General features: G+C 39.4%; 1 non-coding gene across 1 annotated transcript; it reads right to left on the minus strand.

The window, feature by feature from the left end:
• Positions 1-1,169: 1,169 nt before the first annotated feature.
• LOC148550855 (small nucleolar RNA R71) lies at positions 1,170-1,276 on the minus strand. The gene has a single exon (XR_015893880.1). It is a non-coding gene; the product is annotated as a small nucleolar RNA R71 (small nucleolar RNA).
• Positions 1,277-18,673: the final 17,397 nt, after the last annotated feature.

The following is an 18,673-nucleotide window of genomic DNA, read 5'->3' on the forward strand; positions in this document are numbered from 1 at the left end:
ATTTACTTTTATGTTCATCTTTCCCATTCCCCATTTAAGATTCTGCAATTTACCTTCCACCATTTACATTCAGTTCTTTATTTCCAGCATTTACACTTTCTACCATTTATTTTTCCGCCATTTAATTTCCTGCAACTCTCAAATCGACTTCTGCTTAGCTCAACTAGAACATTCCTCTGATTAAAGGATCAATCCCTATGGGATTCGACCTCACTCTATTGTGAGTTTTTACTTGACGACAATTCGGTATACTTGCCGAAGGAAATTTTGTTGAGAGACAAGTTTCCGTGCATCAAGTTTATGGCGCCGTTGCCGGGGATTGATTTTGTATCAACGATGATTAAATTGGTGGATAACTAGATTGAGCATTTTTTTTGTTTGATTTAAATTCTGTTTGAGTAATTTACTTTCAGTTTTAGTTATTTTCTTCCCTTTACCCCTACCCGTTTGTGGTGTTCTCGTATTTATTACAATTCAGTTCACTAACCCACTAACTATTTGATATATTGCATCACTCACACTAACAGCATTTTTAACAAGAATACTCTCTATTTCCCTTGTGCTTTGGCCTTGTTGGTTGTATGACAGGTAGAAGAAGTGGGGCTTCAACTTCCTTCGATTCTGAATCTGAGAGAACCTTCCTTAGATTAAGGAGGAAAGCAAGAGAAAAGAGAGTTGTTGGTGCTGAGGAAGAGGAAGAGTACTTTGAACCAGACATGGATGAGAATATGGAGAACCATCATGAAGAAGAGGCTCACAACCATGGCAGAGAAGGTCCAGCGCATCATGCTGGACAAGAGAGAAGAGTTCTAGGCTCTTATATCAATCCAAACCCAGGAAACTATGGAAGTAGCATCCAAAAGCCAACCATACATGCCAATAACTTTGAACTAAAGCCACAGCTCATCACCCTTGTTCAGAACAACTGTTCATTCGGAGGAAGTGTCCAAGAAGACCCCAATCAACATCTAACCACATTTCTGAGAATATGCGATACTGTGAAGTCTAATGGTATTTATCCTGACACCTATAGACTGCTTCTGTTTCCCTTCTCACTCAAGGACAAAGCATCCAAATGGCTAGAGTCCTTCCCGAAGGAGAGTTTAACAACCTGGGAAGATGTAGTGAACAAATTCTTAGCGAGATTCTACCCTCCTTAAAGAATCAAAAGGTTGAGAGCTGAGGTACAGATCTTCAGGCAACAAGATGGTGAGACTCTATATAAAGCATGGGAGAGGTTTAAGGACTTGACAAGAAGGTGCCCGCCAGATATGTTCAATGAATGGGTGCAGTTACACATTTTTTATGAGGGTCTTTCTTACGAATCAAAGAAGGCAGTGCACCACTCATCTGCGGGATCTCTGAACAAGAAGAAGACCATTGAAGAAGCCATAGATGTCATTGAGACTGTAGCGGAGAATGACTACTTCTATGCTTCTAAAAGAGGTAACACTAGAGGAGTAATGGAGCTAAACAACGTGGATGCATTGCTGGCCCAGAACAAGCTGATTACCAAGCAGTTGGCTGACCTTACCAAGAAGATGGAGAGGAACTAAGTAGCAGCAATCACCACCTCATCAACAACCCAAGAAGGAGTAAATGCAGAAGCAGAGGGTGAGCAGGAACAAGCCAACTACATTGGAAACTCACCTAGGCAGACCCATGATCCATACTCCAAAACTTATAATCCTGGTTGGAGGAACCACCCAAACTTTGGGTGGGGAAATCAACAAGATCAAGGCCAAGATCAGAGACGTCACAACCCTAACAACAATGCAGCTCACCAACATTCAACACAGAGATCATATCAGCACCTACCTAACAACACCTCTCAACATCCATATCAAAACCAAAATGGCCATTCTCATCCCTCCAACCCCAACTCACCATCATCCGAAGATAGACTCTCAAGGATTGAGGCCCTACTTGAAGGCATATGTAAGGAACTCCAAGAGAACAAGGTGTTCAAGGAGGAGGTGCGAGCTAATATCAAAAACCAGGGAGACACCATTCAGAGGCTAGAATTTCAAGTGGGATACCTCTCTGAAAAGATTCCCAAACCTACTGACAGCTTCCCAAGTGACACAGAGAAAAACCCGAAAGGTGAAGCAAAGAAAGTAAGATGGGAAGACTGCAAGATGGTCACTATAAGTGATAAGGGGACTGAGAAAAAGCTGAACAAACCCTTCGAACACTATGGAGATACTTCAGCAGAGAAGCAGGAAGAGGGTCACCAAGAAACCAAAATTACACAGAAGGAGATGCTGAAACTCTATGCACTTTTTCCCCAAAGGCTCAAGGGTGGTGTAGAAAAGAGAATATACTCAAAGTTCCTTAATATGTTTGCATCTCTCCATGTAAACATACCATTCATCAAGGCTCTCCAACAAATGCCCTCATACATTAAGTATATGAATGAGCTGCTGACCAGGAAAAGCTCACTCAAAGGAGGGCAAACAATAGTGATGAATAAGGAGTGCAGTGCTCTCATTCAACCAGAGTTACCTACAAAAAGGAAGGACCCAGGGAGTTTTCACATCCCCTGTGCCATAGGAGAAACAATGTTTGATAAAGGACTCTGTGACCTGGGAGCAAGCATCAACTTAATGCCGTTATCCCTTATGAAGAAGCTGTAGATCAATGAGCTAATGCCCACAGACGTAGTCATCAGGCTGGCTGACAAAACTCAAAAACAAGCAGTAGGAGTGGTTGAAAATATGTTGGTGAAGGTTGGGAACTACTTCCTTCCCACAGACTTTGTCATATTGGAAATGGAAGAGAGTCACCTTCACCCAATCATATTGGGAAGACCATTCCCAGCTACAGCCAGAGCGCTCATAGATGTGGAGCGAGAAGAGCTAATACTGAGGATACATGACGAACAACTCGCATTCAATGTCTTCAAACCCTCACAAGAAGTAGATCAGGAAAGCAAGGAACCAAGGGGAGAGCACGACAAAGCACTGGTGGAAGAAACAAGCATTGAAGCACAAGCTGTATACCCGGGAATCCCTTTGGTTGACGAACGAGACAGTGAGCAGTTGTCACAGCTAAAGGAAGACCAGAAGGAACCTAAACCACCAGAGTTATATGAGACCAGCAACAAAATTTCCTTGGAAAAAGAGGCCACGAAGAGCAGGGCAACATCAAAAGGAACAAAGAAGAAGGCACCAAGGAGATGGAGGAACAAGAAGATCCCTACAGAGGATTTCTCTCCAGGGGATAAAGTGATCTCAGCTTATTTCCCAGATATCCCACCTCATCTCCCCACCATCCCATCTCAGCTACCTAAAGTTTTCACCATCAACAGGATTCTCTCCTTAGAACATGTGGAGATCCTTGATGAAGCCAATGGAGATAGATTTATTGCGAGGGGGGAAGATTTGAAGCATTACCAACCACCCTGACAAAGTCAGAACGTCAAGCTAGTGATGCTAAAGAAGCACTTCATGGGAGGCAACCCATGTTTTATATGCTTTTAAAGTAGTTAATAATGCAAGGTTCATGAATTCCAAATCAACTTTGACATATACTTGAATGAATCCTTTTATGCAACATATAGTGAAGAACAAGTTTGGTGTTCAAGGCACACTAAGAGGACATGAATGCAATTCATATCATGTCACTCTTAGAGCCTTGAACAAAACTTTGTACACCACATGGACACAAACTAAGTTTGGTGTCACCAATGTTGCATACATGAACAATTAAAAAGTCAGTTGGTTTGTATTCATGAATAGCACTTAGTTAGTTAGAAACAAAAATTTTAAAAAGTAGTTATCCCAATTTTATTTGAAATTTTGCCGCCACCATCCACAATTTCATTAATCACATCCCTTTTATTTTGTAGAAAAATTGATGGGACAATTGAAGGAGGAGGGTTCGGCCATCACAAAAGGAGAGGATTATACACGTGTCTTCAGGGGGAATGCATTGGGAAATGTTGTCATGCAACATTGAAAGGATGACACGCTTGGAAATCGAACCAACCCCATCATAAAGTTGATAATCCTTGTGCTCAACCCATGCTAAACCCCATCCGTTCATCATACAACCACACCATCAATCCACACCTTTCATTCACTCACCACCTCCCTATATAAGTGGCTCTTAGTCCGTACCTCCCTTCACATTCCAACGCCCACTTCTTCAAGCTTCTCACTCTCACCCACTCCTTTAACTATACCCTATCCTAACTCAGCCGAATTCCACCACCTACCCACAACCCCTCAACAACTTCACATCTCAAAAATCACTTATGGCATCATCAAGCTCCAAAAGGCGAAAGGAAAAGGAGCCTATGGAGCAACACCCTTTCGATGAGAAGAAGTTTAGAACATTTCACCATGCATTACAATTTGGGTGGATGGTTGATAAGGAGATCATATATGAGCTAGGCGTTCAAGTCAGAAAAACTAAATGCCCCAAAATCACAGAGAAGGTGGAAAAGAGAAAATGGGAGCTCCTTATTGATCCAGTCATAAAAGTAAACACAACTCTTGTAAGAGAGTTTTATGCAAATGCAGTCAGATATGATAAGGCAGATGACTCCTATATAAGCTTCATAAGAGGGGTGACCGTGGATTTCAGTCCTATGAGCATCATGAGGGCATTAAAGCTACGAACCATACCATTTGCAGAAGAAAGCTATCACTCCAGAATAGATAGCAGTCCCGACCATAACCAGATTGTGCAAGATATTTGCGTACAAGGGGCTGATTGGGTACGAGACCCTCAAGGGAAGCCCAAGTTTATCAAGAGAGGGGACCTCACTCCTGAAGCAAAGGGGTGGTTCAAAATTGTAAGGAGATCCATCCTCCCCGCTGGGAATAACTCAGAGGTAAATCTTAAGAGAGCAACAATGGTGCAATGTATACTTAAAGGAGGAGAGATCAAGGTTCATGAACTCATAGCCCAAGGCATTAGGAAGATGGCTAAGAAAAGCGATTCTGGAGGAAGGTTGGGCTACCCCAGCACTATTTTCCGTCTGTGTGACAAATCTGGGGTGGTGTTCGAGGATGAGAATCCCGAGTGGATAAAAGTGGGCATCCCAATTACTGTTCGATGGTTGCATGCTGTTGCATCCCCCATACCTCAACGAAAGCCAAGAAAGAGGCCAGCCCAGCAAGTGGTAGAAGGACAAAACCTAGAGGAGCAAGCCCCTCTGGACATGCACCAACTACAGGAAGCCATTGATGGCTTATCTAAACAATACTTTGAAAATCAAGGGGCACAGAAAGAGCTTCAACTACAGTTGATGGATCATCAAGAAGAATCACTCTCTAGATGGATGAATCAACAGGGGGAATGGCAAAAGCAAATAATGGAACAGCAACTAGAACAAGGGAAACAATGGGGTGAATCCTTCCACAGGATAGAGCAAAGGCAGGATCAACAACAAGAAGCCATCCAAAAGCTAATCAACATCCAAGCACATTAAGGTGCACACATACATGAAATGCATCGGAAACAATTGGAACAGGAAAAACTCTTTGACGAATACAGAGCGTTCGCAGAAGGAGTTTACATGAACGAGACTGGACATCATGTGAATACTCAAGCCAGGCTCGGGTACTTAGTTGGACAACTGCCTATATTGCATCCAGGAATCCCAAGATATGAAGAGGTGAAAGATGACTTAGCGCGAGAAGAAAGAGAGAGGGTAGAAAAGAGTCATGAATCAGTAAGGAAGGCACTTGAGGAGTGGAAAAAGGCGAGACTGGCACGGATACAAGGAAACACAAGTGGACACAAAGAAGACAAACAAGAGGGAGAGCATGGGCACCCCCGTGAGTAAAAGGTGGTGGAGTTCCCTCTTTGTTCCATCTTTTTCAAGCTTTAAATAAGGAAAATCATGTATGAAATAGAACATGTTTCCATGGTAGTTTAGGATTTTCAATTCTGCCTTTAAGTTTTTATTGCTTAGGTCTATGCTTGCTGGTTCAAGTTACCTGTTGCATCTTCACCCTGCTTACTTGTATGCTTGCCCTTTTTAAGTCAAATAAAAAGAGATGTTATGAAAGACCAGAGCGAGGTTCATATTATGGAGTAAGTTCTTAAGCTTGTGGTGTAGTAATTACTTAGCTAAGTTGGTTCACCAACAAGGTAGGAAGGCAACTATCTGTCCTGAATCGTATGCTTGAAACACACCCCATGAGACTAGCTAAATAACAAGATCCTAATAAGAAAAAGGGAAAGAAAAATGAAAGTTGAGAAATAAAGAAAAAGAATAAGAAATAAGGCTAGGCACCAAGGGTTGAATCTTAAGGCATGTGTCTGTGGTGCTCCTGTGTAAAGGATCTACTTGGATGAATAAGCTCTCAGGGGTGCCTTATCACTTGGTAACTTGGGTTAACTAACCCGGGATTATCAGCTGAAAGTCCACTATCAAGAGTAACCTTTGCTACAGAACACTTAGTAACCCAAAGAGGTGCTGGACACCAAGGTCTCAAGAAGAAAAATAACAAACCATGTACCTGTGGTGTAAATTTATGGGGGAAAGAGACTTGAGGGAGTAGGTCCTTAAGGGTGTCTTAACACCTAGCACCTTGAACCAACTGGTTCGGGAGTGCTGGCTGAAAGCTTATATTAAAGAGTCGCCCCCTTACAAAGCACCTAGTCTAAAGAACACAATCAAATCCTGAAAAGACAAAGGGATTAATGAATAAAAGTCTCATAGGGTGCAATCAAGTGAGTATTCCAGGGCATGGTAAAGGTCTAAAATCCAATGAAGGAATGAACCTAAGTTGCTATGCATAAAAACCCATAAAACCAAGGACATGACTTCCACAATAATGATTCATTTCTCTTGTCATTTCATTCATCATTCTTATGTTTCAGTGCTTGCTTAGGAACAACCAAGCTTTAAGTTTGGTGTTGTGATGCCAGGGCATTTTGGCCAGTTTCACTGACCTTTTCTTTACTGTTTTAGGATAATTTCATGCATTTTCCTAGTTAATAAGCAAGTTTTGGGTAGATAATCACTTACATCTTGATTCAAGCAAACATTGTGAATTTCATGTGATTTTATGAGAATTATGAATGAATTGAATGACAAATTAGATAATGCATATCTCATAATTTGGATTAGAGCTTTGATGCACTTTATTTGCTTGGTTTCAGGACAAAGGAAGCAAGGAAGAGCCACATTAGCAGCCACGTTAATCTAATTAACATGACCACTAACATGGAATGGGAATAAACTTGCAACGTTAATGAGAAAAGTGATTGCCAATAACGCCTTCGAAACCATCATGGCCCACATTAATTACCACGTTAACTATATTAACGTTGTAGTTAACGTGGAGAAAAAGGGAGCTCCAGCGTTAGTGGTAAAAGTGAGTACCACTAACGCTCCAAATTAGCCACGTTAAGAGTCACGTTAACTCAGTTAACGTGAACTCTAACATGAAAAAGGAAGACAATGCCAACGTTAGTGACACTCACCTTTGTCACTAACGTTGGACTAATCCCAATTGGCTACGTTAAGAGTCATGTTAACTACATTAACGTGAACTCTAACGTGGGAGGAGCTAGGAGTCGCCAACATTAGTGACACTCACCTTTGTCACTAACGTTGGACCAAGCCACTATGAGCCACGTTAATTGCATTAACGTGAAAGCTAACGTGGAGGAAAGAAATGATGAGCCAACGTTAGTGACACTCACCTTTGTCACTAACGTTGGAGATGGCAATCACCACCACGTTAAGACAATTAACGTGAGGCACTAACGTGAGAAGGAGCGTTTGGAGCGTTAGTGACAAAGGTAAGTGTCACTAACGCTCTCGAGGCTAAGGCACGCCCACGTTAAGAGCCACGTTAGTTAGACAAACGTAGACTCTAACGTGAGAAAAGAGGGGCTAAGAGCAACGTTATTGGCAAAGGTAAACGCCAATAACGCTTGTGATGGACCAAGAGGCAACGTTAGTGGTCACATTAGTGCCACTAACGTTGAAGTTAATGTGAACCATCTTGGGCTAGGAACGTTAGTGAAAAAGGTGATTGTCACTAACGTTCTCGAACCTACATTTTCACTTAACGTTAACACCACTAACGTCCTAGCTAAAGTCTATGCCTACTTCACACTTTCTCTGCAAGTAAAGCAGAGCCCACTGAAGATTCCAAACTGATTCAACTCAAGATCCAAAGGCCCATATTCAAAGACTTGAAGAGCCAACTAGAAGATCAGAAGAGTAGTATATATAGGAGTAGTTTTGAACTATAGAAGAAGCTTTTGGCATTGGGAGAACTACTCTCTATATAATTTTACTTTCTCTACAACTTTTAGTTTTACTATCAGAATGTATTTTCCATCTTTGCTTCCCATTTTCAGAGCTATGAACAACTAAACCCCTTTCATTGGGTTAGGGATCGGAGCTCTGTTGTAATTTGATGGATCAATAATAGTTTTCATTATTCTTTTTCTTTCTTTTCTCTTGATTTTACTAGAAAGCTTTCAATCTTCATCCAATTGGGTAGTTGTCTTGGAAAAGAAGATATTCATACTTGGATCTCTTCGGAACCTTGGAAGAGGAATGAAGAGATCATGCTAGAAACGCTTTCTCATGTTAGACCAAATTGGGGTTTGGATGGATATAGTGACATATAATCCTACCAACACTTTGATTTAGGAATACATGTGGTATAATCAGTGACCACACTTCATCTCTTCTCATGAGCAATTAGACCAAGGAATTGGATATTGATCAAGATTTGAGAGATTAAATTACCAAGGAATTGGAATTCAATCACTTAAGATTGCCAAGGAGATCAATGAATGCATTGATTGAGGAAGAGATGAAAATGAACTCGATCCGGAGAATACAACATCTCCTGAGCCCAATGAATTCCCCATTTCTGATCTTACCCATTCTCTTTACTTTCTGCCATTTACTTTTATGTTCATCTTTCCCATTCCCCATTTAAGATTCTGCAATTTACCTTCCGCCATTTACATTCAGTTCTTTATTTCCAGCATTTACACTTTCTGCCATTTACTTTCCCGCCATTTAATTTCCTGCAACTCTCAAATCGACTTCTACTTAGCTCAACTAGAACATTCCTATGATTAAAGGATCAATCCCTGTGGGATTCGACCTCACTCTATTATGAGTTTTTACTTGACGACAATTCGGTATACTTGCCGAAGAAAATTTTGTTGAGAGACAAGTTTCCGTGCATCAGGTCTTTAGCTCAAAATCGGCATTCAAATTTGAATGACGCACTTGAAATGGTTGGAGAGTGAAATCCGAAGCTCCCGCCTCCTTGAGAGTGATCCTTCTAGATGCAACCATAGTATCGGTATCTAAATCAATGGAAGAGATATTAATAGATTTAGTGGAAGAGGAGTTGGTTTCTTCCTCAAATGACACTTCGGATTCAACCTCGGGTATGGTTGGTGAATTGGCAGAAACCCCTTCACCACCCTCGGAGGCTAACTGACGCCGAGCTCGCCTAATCTGTGGAACGGTTCTTTCAATTTCGGGATCAAATGGGGCTAAACTCGGAGCCGGCAATGAACGCGTCATTCAATAAAAGAAACATAGAACTATGGCAACAAGATATATTAAGCAAAATAACTAATAAATACTACTAATAACCAACAAGAACACAAACAAAAGATGCAATTATTCAAATATGAACATATTTACACCAACCAATACATAGCACACTGACGATCAGATTTCTGTTGGTAAAGAACTTTACAGATAAAGTCTCGTTGTAAGTATAGCTTCTAAACCAACAGAGAATCCTTTCGTACAAAAGTTTTGGTTGTCACAAGTAACAAACCCCTAATAAAATTAATAACCGAAGTATTTAAACCTCGGGTCATCTCTCAAGGAATTGCAGGGAGGTGTAGTTTATTATTGGTTATGAGATAGTATATTTTTGGGGTTTTTGAATAAGGAACAAGAAAAATAAATTGCAAGAAATAGTAAATTAATAATTATGAAAAACTCTTGGCAAGGTATGAGAACTGGAAATCCTATCCTAGTTATCCTTATCAATTGTAATGAGAATTGTCCGTTGCTCCCACTTAGTTAACCCTTACTAAATAAAGGAAAGTCAAGTGGACCAATCAACTTGATTCCTTAAGTCCTAGTCAACTCCTATGGAAAGACTAGCTTTAGAGGGATCCAAATCAATCAGCAATTCCAATTTTCAATCAACTGCTGACTTTGATAACTCAAGTGTCACCAATTATTCAACCAAAGCCAAAAAGGATAAATCTAAATTAAATTAAGAGCATCAATAACATGAATAGAATAAATAATCATAAATCTGAAATACCTCATTATATTAAATAGAAAATCAAATTCAATATAAGGATTCATAAACCAAACTGGAAAAATAGACAAACTAAAGTAATAGAGTAATTAAAAGTAGAAGAAAAATCAAATTAAAGTAAAGGAACATTGAACCTAGAATGAAGAAATAACCATAAGCTAAAATAAATCCTAAATCCTAAGAGAGAGGAGAGAGCCTCTCTCTCTAAAAACTACATCTAAAACCTAAAATTATGAATTATGAATGTTGTATGAATTGTGTGAATGAATGGATGCATTCCCCCACTTTATAGCCTCTAATTTTTTTTTTGAGCCGAAAACTGGGTCAAAAATAGCCCAGAAATCGCCCCTAGTGATTTCTGGTACGTCCAGCACGCAGCACAGTCACGCGTGAGCGTCGTCCACGCGTTCGCGCGGATTGAGTTTTTTGCCAGGCCACGCGTGTGCATCGCCTATCTTTAGGGCAGCTATGGTAAATTATATATCGTTGCGAAGCCTCGGATGTTAGCTTTCCAACGCAACTAGAACTGCGTCATTTGGACCTCTGTAGCTCAAGTTATGACTGATTTAGTACCAAGATGTCAGGCTGGACAACTTTAGCAGCTCCTTTAGTTTCTTGTATTCCTTCCACTTTTGTATGCTTCCTTTCCATCCTCCAAGTCATTCCTGTCCTGTAATCTCTGAGAACACTTAACACACATATCACGGCATCGAATGGTAATAAGAGAGGATTAAACATAGAAAATTTAAGACCAAAGAAACATGTTTCCAATCATAGCACAAAATCAGGAAGGAAAATGTAAAACATGTGAATTCTATGAATAAGTGAGTTTAGTGGATAAAATCCACTCAATTAAGCACAGGATAAACCCTAAAAATGGGGTTTATCACACACATATGCAACTCTCCGGCAATGGCGCCAAAACTTGACGAGCGAATAAATGTCGGTCAAGAATTACCAAAAAGGGTTTCCCAAATTAACGTCGCAAAGTATAGTCTCAACCGACGAGATTTCTGCTAGTCAAAGTTAAAATGTGTGTCATAAATAAAATCAATAACCGGGAGTAGAATCCCGAGTCGTTTTTCCTAGGAGTTGACACAAGATGCACATTATTGGTGAGGATTTCCTAGAGATTTTTGAAGTTGAGAACAAGAAAAATAAATAACTAGAAATTAGAGCAATAGATAACTAGCAAGAGTTGATAATTAATCAATATAATATGTCTTGGTTAGGGGTGAGAATCGGAATTTCTATCCTCATTGTCTTTCCCAAGTGTGATGGTAAAGGCTCATTGCTCTCACTTAGTTATCCTCTAACAATTGAAGGAAAGTCAAGTGAACACAATTAACCTTATCTCACAAGTCCTAATCACTTCATAGAGAAGGACTCGAGTTGGTGAGGTTCAGGCTAATTAGCAATCGTCAATTACCAATCAACACTTAAGTATAACAATTCAAGTGGCTCCAATTACTCAATCCTAAATCAAGCAAGGAAATCTACTCCATGATCATGGATGACATTTCCTCAAACACTTGGTGGGCAAAGATAAAAGACATGATAAAAGTGAGAAAATAACTCAATTCAAATTACCACTAACAATAATCAACAATAACAAAATTCAAGAGTAACAAGATCCAAACATGAATTCAAGTAACCAAATTGGAAAGAGTACTAAAGGAATTTAAAGATGAAAAATATAAGAAAAATGACTAGAAGTAAAGGTAGCAACTGTTTCTCTCAAGATCTGATTGAGAATCAACTAAAAATCCAAAACCCTATAGAGAAGTAAGATTTTCTCTCTCTAGAATTTCAAAAACTAATTGAAAAAAAACTAAAGTGAAAGTGTAGGTGTGTCTATCCTAGCGTACTGGCTTCATTTTTAGGCTTGAAACTGGGCCGCATATTCCCTTTATTGCAGCACGTAACGCTTGTCATGCGTACGCATCAGCCACGCGTACGTTTCGAGACCAGCTTCTCAAATCTTCCATTTCTTGTGTTCCTTCCACTTTAACATGTTTTCTTTTCATCCTTCATGCCATTCCAGCCATATAACCCTGAGATCTCTCAACAGACGCATCACAGCATCGAATGGTAATACGAGAGGATTAAAAATTAGTAATTTAAAGGCCTAGGAAGCGTGTTTTCAATCATAGCACAAAATTCAGAAAGGAACTTAAAAGCATGCAAATTATTTGGATAAGTGTGAGTAAAGTTGATAAAAGTCACTCGATTCGATCCAAAATTAATCATAAAATAATGGTTCACCAGTGGCTTTGGAACTAGGCAAAATGATTAGATTCTGAGACCCTTCTTCTGCCTCCTTTGTTGTGTTAATCTTAACCACTACATTGGAATTGTCATCTATTTTCTCAGTGGATAAGATAATATTAGGGATCATGTTCTCCTTCCGAGTTATCACTACTGCAGCCATATTTCGCACATCCTCATCATATTTCCTACTTTCCTTCCTATCACTAGTGATTGAAAGGTTTGCTAATCTTTTGAGTAAATTGATCAGGGTTGGGTTCATAGCTTTTTTTCTATCCTGATGGTCTCACTCATTATGTTAGGATTAGAACTCTCCTGCTGTCCAAAATATCTCCTTTCAAATTGGGCTACTTTCAATCAATCCCGCTATTTTTCCTCTTCCACTTCCCCTTAACTGCATTTTTCAATTGATCTGAACATGTTCTGACTTCATGCCTTATATAGCTACAATAATTACAAAAATTACCAATTCTTTCATACATTAGCTTTATTTTTTATCTGGTCCAGCAATTCTGATGACTCTTCTAAAGGATTTTATAACATCCATCATCACCTGGAACTTAACTATCTTCTCATATCTTTTTCGCATTGTAAATAGATTCGCATATGTGACTTTACCATAGACCTTTCACCTTAGTCTTGTAATGTTCCGCAAATCTAATAATTGAATCCAAACTGGGGCTTATACAAAATTTTTCTCTTCCATTTTCTTTCTTTGCCTCTATCTCTTCAAATTAATTATGTAATTTTTAAATAACTATGGAGCTCCCCTCTCAATCCTTATCATGTCCTTTTCTTCCTCCATGGTCTGTCTTTGTTGCTGCCTAACAGAATTAGTGTTGTCCTCCATTTTTAACTCTCTCACTATGTATGATGTGATTAGAGAATCACACTATTTAAAAAATAAAGATTACTTGAGAAAAACCTAGCTAAGCACCTAACTAAATTTTAGTTAATAGGACATGATTAAAGTATTAGGCTTAAATAGTTTTTTTTTTGTGACTAGACTTAAATAGTTTAGAACTTCATATCCTTACCCTACTAATTTTTTGTTACTTAAATTCTGAAATTATTATTATTATTAGGACTAGTAAAGATGACTAAGATCGGCTAATTTTTTTGGATATGACACCTAGGTTGGTGTAACGCCGCGTTATGGAAGTTAGGGGTGTTTTACACTGTTGTGACGTTAGCTGACGGGAAGAAATCGGACGGTCCAATTTCTTGGAGGTGAGAAGGGACACAAATCGAACCGTCCGATTTGTGCTGGACATACATTTTGTTTGCAAAGAAATCAGACCCACCGATTTCATGCATGGAGAGGGAATTTTTTTTCCAAAGAAATTGGACCACCCGATTTCTAGGCTGCAGGACAAAATTTTTGTTGGACAATAAAATCAGACCCACCGATTTCATGCAAAAAAAAATTTTGGCGGGCCGTGCCTTTAATCGGACTGTCCAATTTAAGTTTTCAAAAAATTTGAACCGTCAAGAAAGCCGTCGGATGATCCGATTTCAGTTTTATATATACCAACTCCATAATCGAGTTATCCACTTCATCTTCTTCTTCTCACACTCTTCAAATCTTTGAAGCTCGTCTCTGCTCTTTCTCTTCTTCCCTATTATCATGGATGATAGAGTGATATTAAAAGTGTATTATCATGGTCAAATTTTATTACAAACATCTAAAGGAGTAAAATTTGTATATGAAAATCCATTAGATATTATAATTCCATTCACATTGTCATTTGAAGAATTAAAAGGTGTGATTTGTGAGAAGATGGATTCTCAAAAATCTAGGAGAATGTAGTGCCATTTGAAGAATTAAAATGTAGTGTATTCTGTATTTGGTGGGTTCATTCAATTTCAAACGAAATATGTGACCGATGAAGCGAGCATACAAGAAATGTTTTCAGTGTATCTTGAAAGTTAGTCCCGAATATCGTTCATCGAACTGTATATTGAGTTCAAGCAATCTGTAGCAGACCGAGATATTGAATTGGAAGATTACAACAGTGATAGCGAGGAAGAGTTTGAAAGTAACTATGAGGTCATTGATCCGGGTGTAGATGAATATCAAGTTGACGATGCTATGGCGGCAGATGTGGCAGATGTGGCAAATGCACTAGCAAACCAGCAGCCGTTTGAGGAGACGACTTTCATGCGGTCGTTGGATTTGGAGGCCATGCATGCGCCGAAGTTTCCTCAATATATAAATGCAGGTATATAATAATTTTAAATTATGATTTATACAGATGTTTTGAGTTTGAGACAAATATTTAAGTCAACGGTAAATAGGTAAAATATAGCATATAATTAGTAATTGTTTAATTTTTAATTATCAAGTAAACATGTATGTTGAGGAATTTAGTATTTTGCATTCTTGTGTGATTATTAATTTATTAAATAGCATTTGATGACCTAGTTGATTAATTTATTAACTTTTGAATGATTTATTCTTAATTTACGGATCATAGATAGATTTTATTAATGAGACACGTATTTTAAGAATTATTTATCGAAATATAAATTTTGTGGCGTGATTGCAACAGAGCTTCCTGTTATGACGGATGGTGAATTCACCGTGGGAATGGAATTCAGTTATAAGGAGGCAGTAATTAAGGCGATGAAAGATTATACCATCCATAGATGTGTAGATTATCAGGTGCATGAGTTAGAACTGACAACATTCTATGCTAAATATACCCAGTACGGCGCATGTTATGATTGGCTGATCAGAGTTAGCAAAATGTCCAGAAAGTACTGCTGGGAGATAAGGAGGTACAATGGTAGTCACACCTGTACTAGGACCACCATTTCTCAAGATCATTCAAAGCTGGATTCCAACACAATTGCAGAAGAAATGAAGCTATTGGTAGAAGTTGACCCATCTATAAAGGTAAAATCAGTGATTGCGAAAGTACGGTCGAAGTTTAACTACACCATAAGTTATCGTAAAGCATGGTTGGCAAAATAGAAGGTAGTGGAGTCAATTTTTGGAGGTTGGGAAGCTTCGTACAAAGCTTTTCCCATATAATTTGAGGCTATATGTCACAAGGAGCCATCAGCAGTTATTCATTTTGAAACAATGCCTGCATACCAGGGAGATGACTTGGTTCCTAATATTCGTGTACTACACTAAGCCTTCTAGAGTTATTATCCTTGTATTAGAGCATTCATACATTGCAAGCCAATAGTGCAGGTAGACGGAACTCATTTGTATGAAAAATATAAGGGCTGTTTGTTGGTTGCAGTTTCACAGGATGGCATAACAACATCGTGCCTATTGCATTTGCGACAGTGGAGGGAGAGACATCTGAGGCTTGGCAATTTTTTATTAGTAACTTGCGATAACATGTCGTGACACGTGATAGTGTGGGCCTTATCTCCGATCGGCATGAATCCATCAGGTCAGCTATTGCTCGTAGTAACGGAGCTTGGTCTCCTCCCAGAGCTTTCCACATGTTTTGTATCAGCATAGAGTCCAACTTCTTGAGGAAGTTCAAAGCTCTGTATTGGTAGAATCTTATCATCAACATCGGTATCATAGTTACTATTATAGTTAGTCTTAAACCCAGATATTATAATGAATGTTGTATATAGTTGGTCTTTTTTTTTTATTGACAAGATATTCGAGGACGGTTCGCGAGTACGAGACGCATTATCAGCGTTTACACGAGCGGGGTGAGGTTTATACCAACTAGTTGGATTGGATTCCACGTGAGCAGTATGCTTTGACATTTGATGGGGGATACCGATGGGTCATATGACCACTAATCTAGTGGAATGTATCAACTCGGTACTGAAAGAAGCGTGCAATCTTCAGTCACTGCACTTGTTAAGGCAACGTTTTACAGGCTTAATGAATTGTTCACCCAAAAAAGAGCCGAAACTGAGGCTCGTATTAATGCAGGACATGTGTTCTCTGAGCTTGTGACCTCTAAATTGCATGCGAATTAGCAGGCAGCGAGTAACATCTAAGTTAGTTGCTTTGACAGATGGAATGAGGTATTCGAAGTGCATGAGTGTCCTAGTGGTGTGGAGTATGCAGTGGACCTACGTCGACAATGGTGTGACTGTGGTGAATTCCAAGTAGACCGACTTCCGTGTTGACTTGTGTTTGTTTGTTGTGCAAATCAGCGCCTAGATTGGCAACTATATGTTCATGATGTTTACAAAATGGACCGAGTTCGAAGAGTGTACAGAGCTAGGTTTAGGCTACTAGGAAATCCCACAACATGGCCTGTTTATCATGGACCTCGATTTGTAGGTAATCCATTCCTCAGACGGGTATCCAAAGGTCGGCCATGGATGACCCATTTCTTGAATGAGATGGACACTCGGATGTTGCATGGTCCTAGGCGATGTAAGCAATACAGGGCTGAGGGCCACAGCCATAACAGATGTCTTCAACGTGGTGGTTCAAGTGCAAGTCCGACCACCCAATAGAGCTCCCATCCAAATTGCATCTTCGTTTGTCATGTTATTGTATGACTTTCAATTTTTTATATATTATTGGTGCTTTTTGTGTATGATGTTATTGTATGACTTTAGCATTTTTATATATTGACATAAAGTGAATGCTGACATAAAGTGAAGTAACATAGTTAATGACATAAAGTCCACTAGCATAGTTAATGAGATAAAAGGAATTAACATAGTCATCGTCATAGTTTAACAAACCGGAAAAAATAAACAACAAACACATTCTAAGTAAGGAAGTCCAATACACACATCATTTTCTCATTGCCCATTTTACATCTTTGTATAATTTCTTGCATTTCTTTGCAACCCTATTAAAAGTGGATGAGGTAAATCGATTAGCGCTCCGATGTAGTGGATCAACTCTAAGGTTGTATCATTTTCCTTTTTCACTTGTGGTTGTACCTATGAAAACATTCACACATTCAATAACTAACTAATCAAACCAAACTAACAAGGAAATTACTTTACTAGCTAACCAATAAATTATTTTACCAACTAACCAGGAAATTAATTCACCAACTAACCAATAAACTACTTTACCAACTAACAAGAAATCATTTTACCAATCTAACCAATAAATTACTTTACCTCCACTAGGCTTTGGACCATCATCGTCGTCATCATTAGCATCATTTGCATCCTCATCCTCGTCCTCGTCCGGATGGTCAACCAGATAGTCATCAGCCTTATCATCAACTGCCTGGTTGCTCTCCTGAATTAGACTCATCGGAATACGACATGAGTTTCTGCTCTGTGTGATCCCCTTCGTGGCATCATCACTCCTACTCAAGTCAATAGAAAGTCTACCTCCGGAATTGCCAGAGGAAGTGCGAAGTCGAGGTCTCGTATCCAATGACAATCTACCTGGAGTAATACCACTCGGGTGCGCCCTCTGGTCGGTAGGAATGTCTCCGTAATTACCTGGATATGAGTAACCTGGCACAGGAGCCATGAATCCAAGCAGTTGGCTAAACGAACCTTGTTCTTCTGATTCTTGCTGCGGGACACTCTAATACTATTGATGTAATGGGATTGATGGTGTAAAATAATCCGTAGAATATGTGTCAGAAATATATGGTGTGAATTGCTCAAGCTCTTGCTGTGCTTGTGTCTGTGACGGTGGTGGTGGCGGTTGCGGTGGCGATGGTGGTGGCAGTGGTTGATCTTGTTGCTTTACCTGATTATGAACAGGATTACCCTCCTGATTCTCTTGCAATACGAGATCTGACAGATGCAAGTGGGCACCATATGTACCTCGGTACCAATGCATGTAAATATCTAGAGGATGCTGTGAGGGCACCAGGTGCTCGACAAGAACATGACTATACCGATTCGTCCAATGCATAACCCAAAATGAGTGGGTTCCAGACCAATCTTGATTCTTGGGTCCTGTCAGAACTTCGCCGTATGCTTCAACTAGATCCCACTCTTGATGAGGAACACCCTGAGTCAAACCAAATTGTCTCCTCAGTCTATCAAATGCATGTCACTCAATACATTCAAAAGATATAAGCAGAACCATGGCACTCTATATAATTGAATGCTGACGGATGTCAAAAGGAATCACATCTGGATCAATGCAACCAATTGCATAAGCCTCTCAAACAAACTGTACACATTATGCAAGTAAA

The sequence above is a fragment of the Arachis ipaensis genome, chromosome B7 (assembly GCF_059453495.1).
Source record: "Arachis ipaensis isolate K30076 ecotype BB chromosome B7, ASM5945349v1, whole genome shotgun sequence".
NCBI classification, from domain to species: domain Eukaryota; kingdom Viridiplantae; phylum Streptophyta; class Magnoliopsida; order Fabales; family Fabaceae; genus Arachis; species Arachis ipaensis.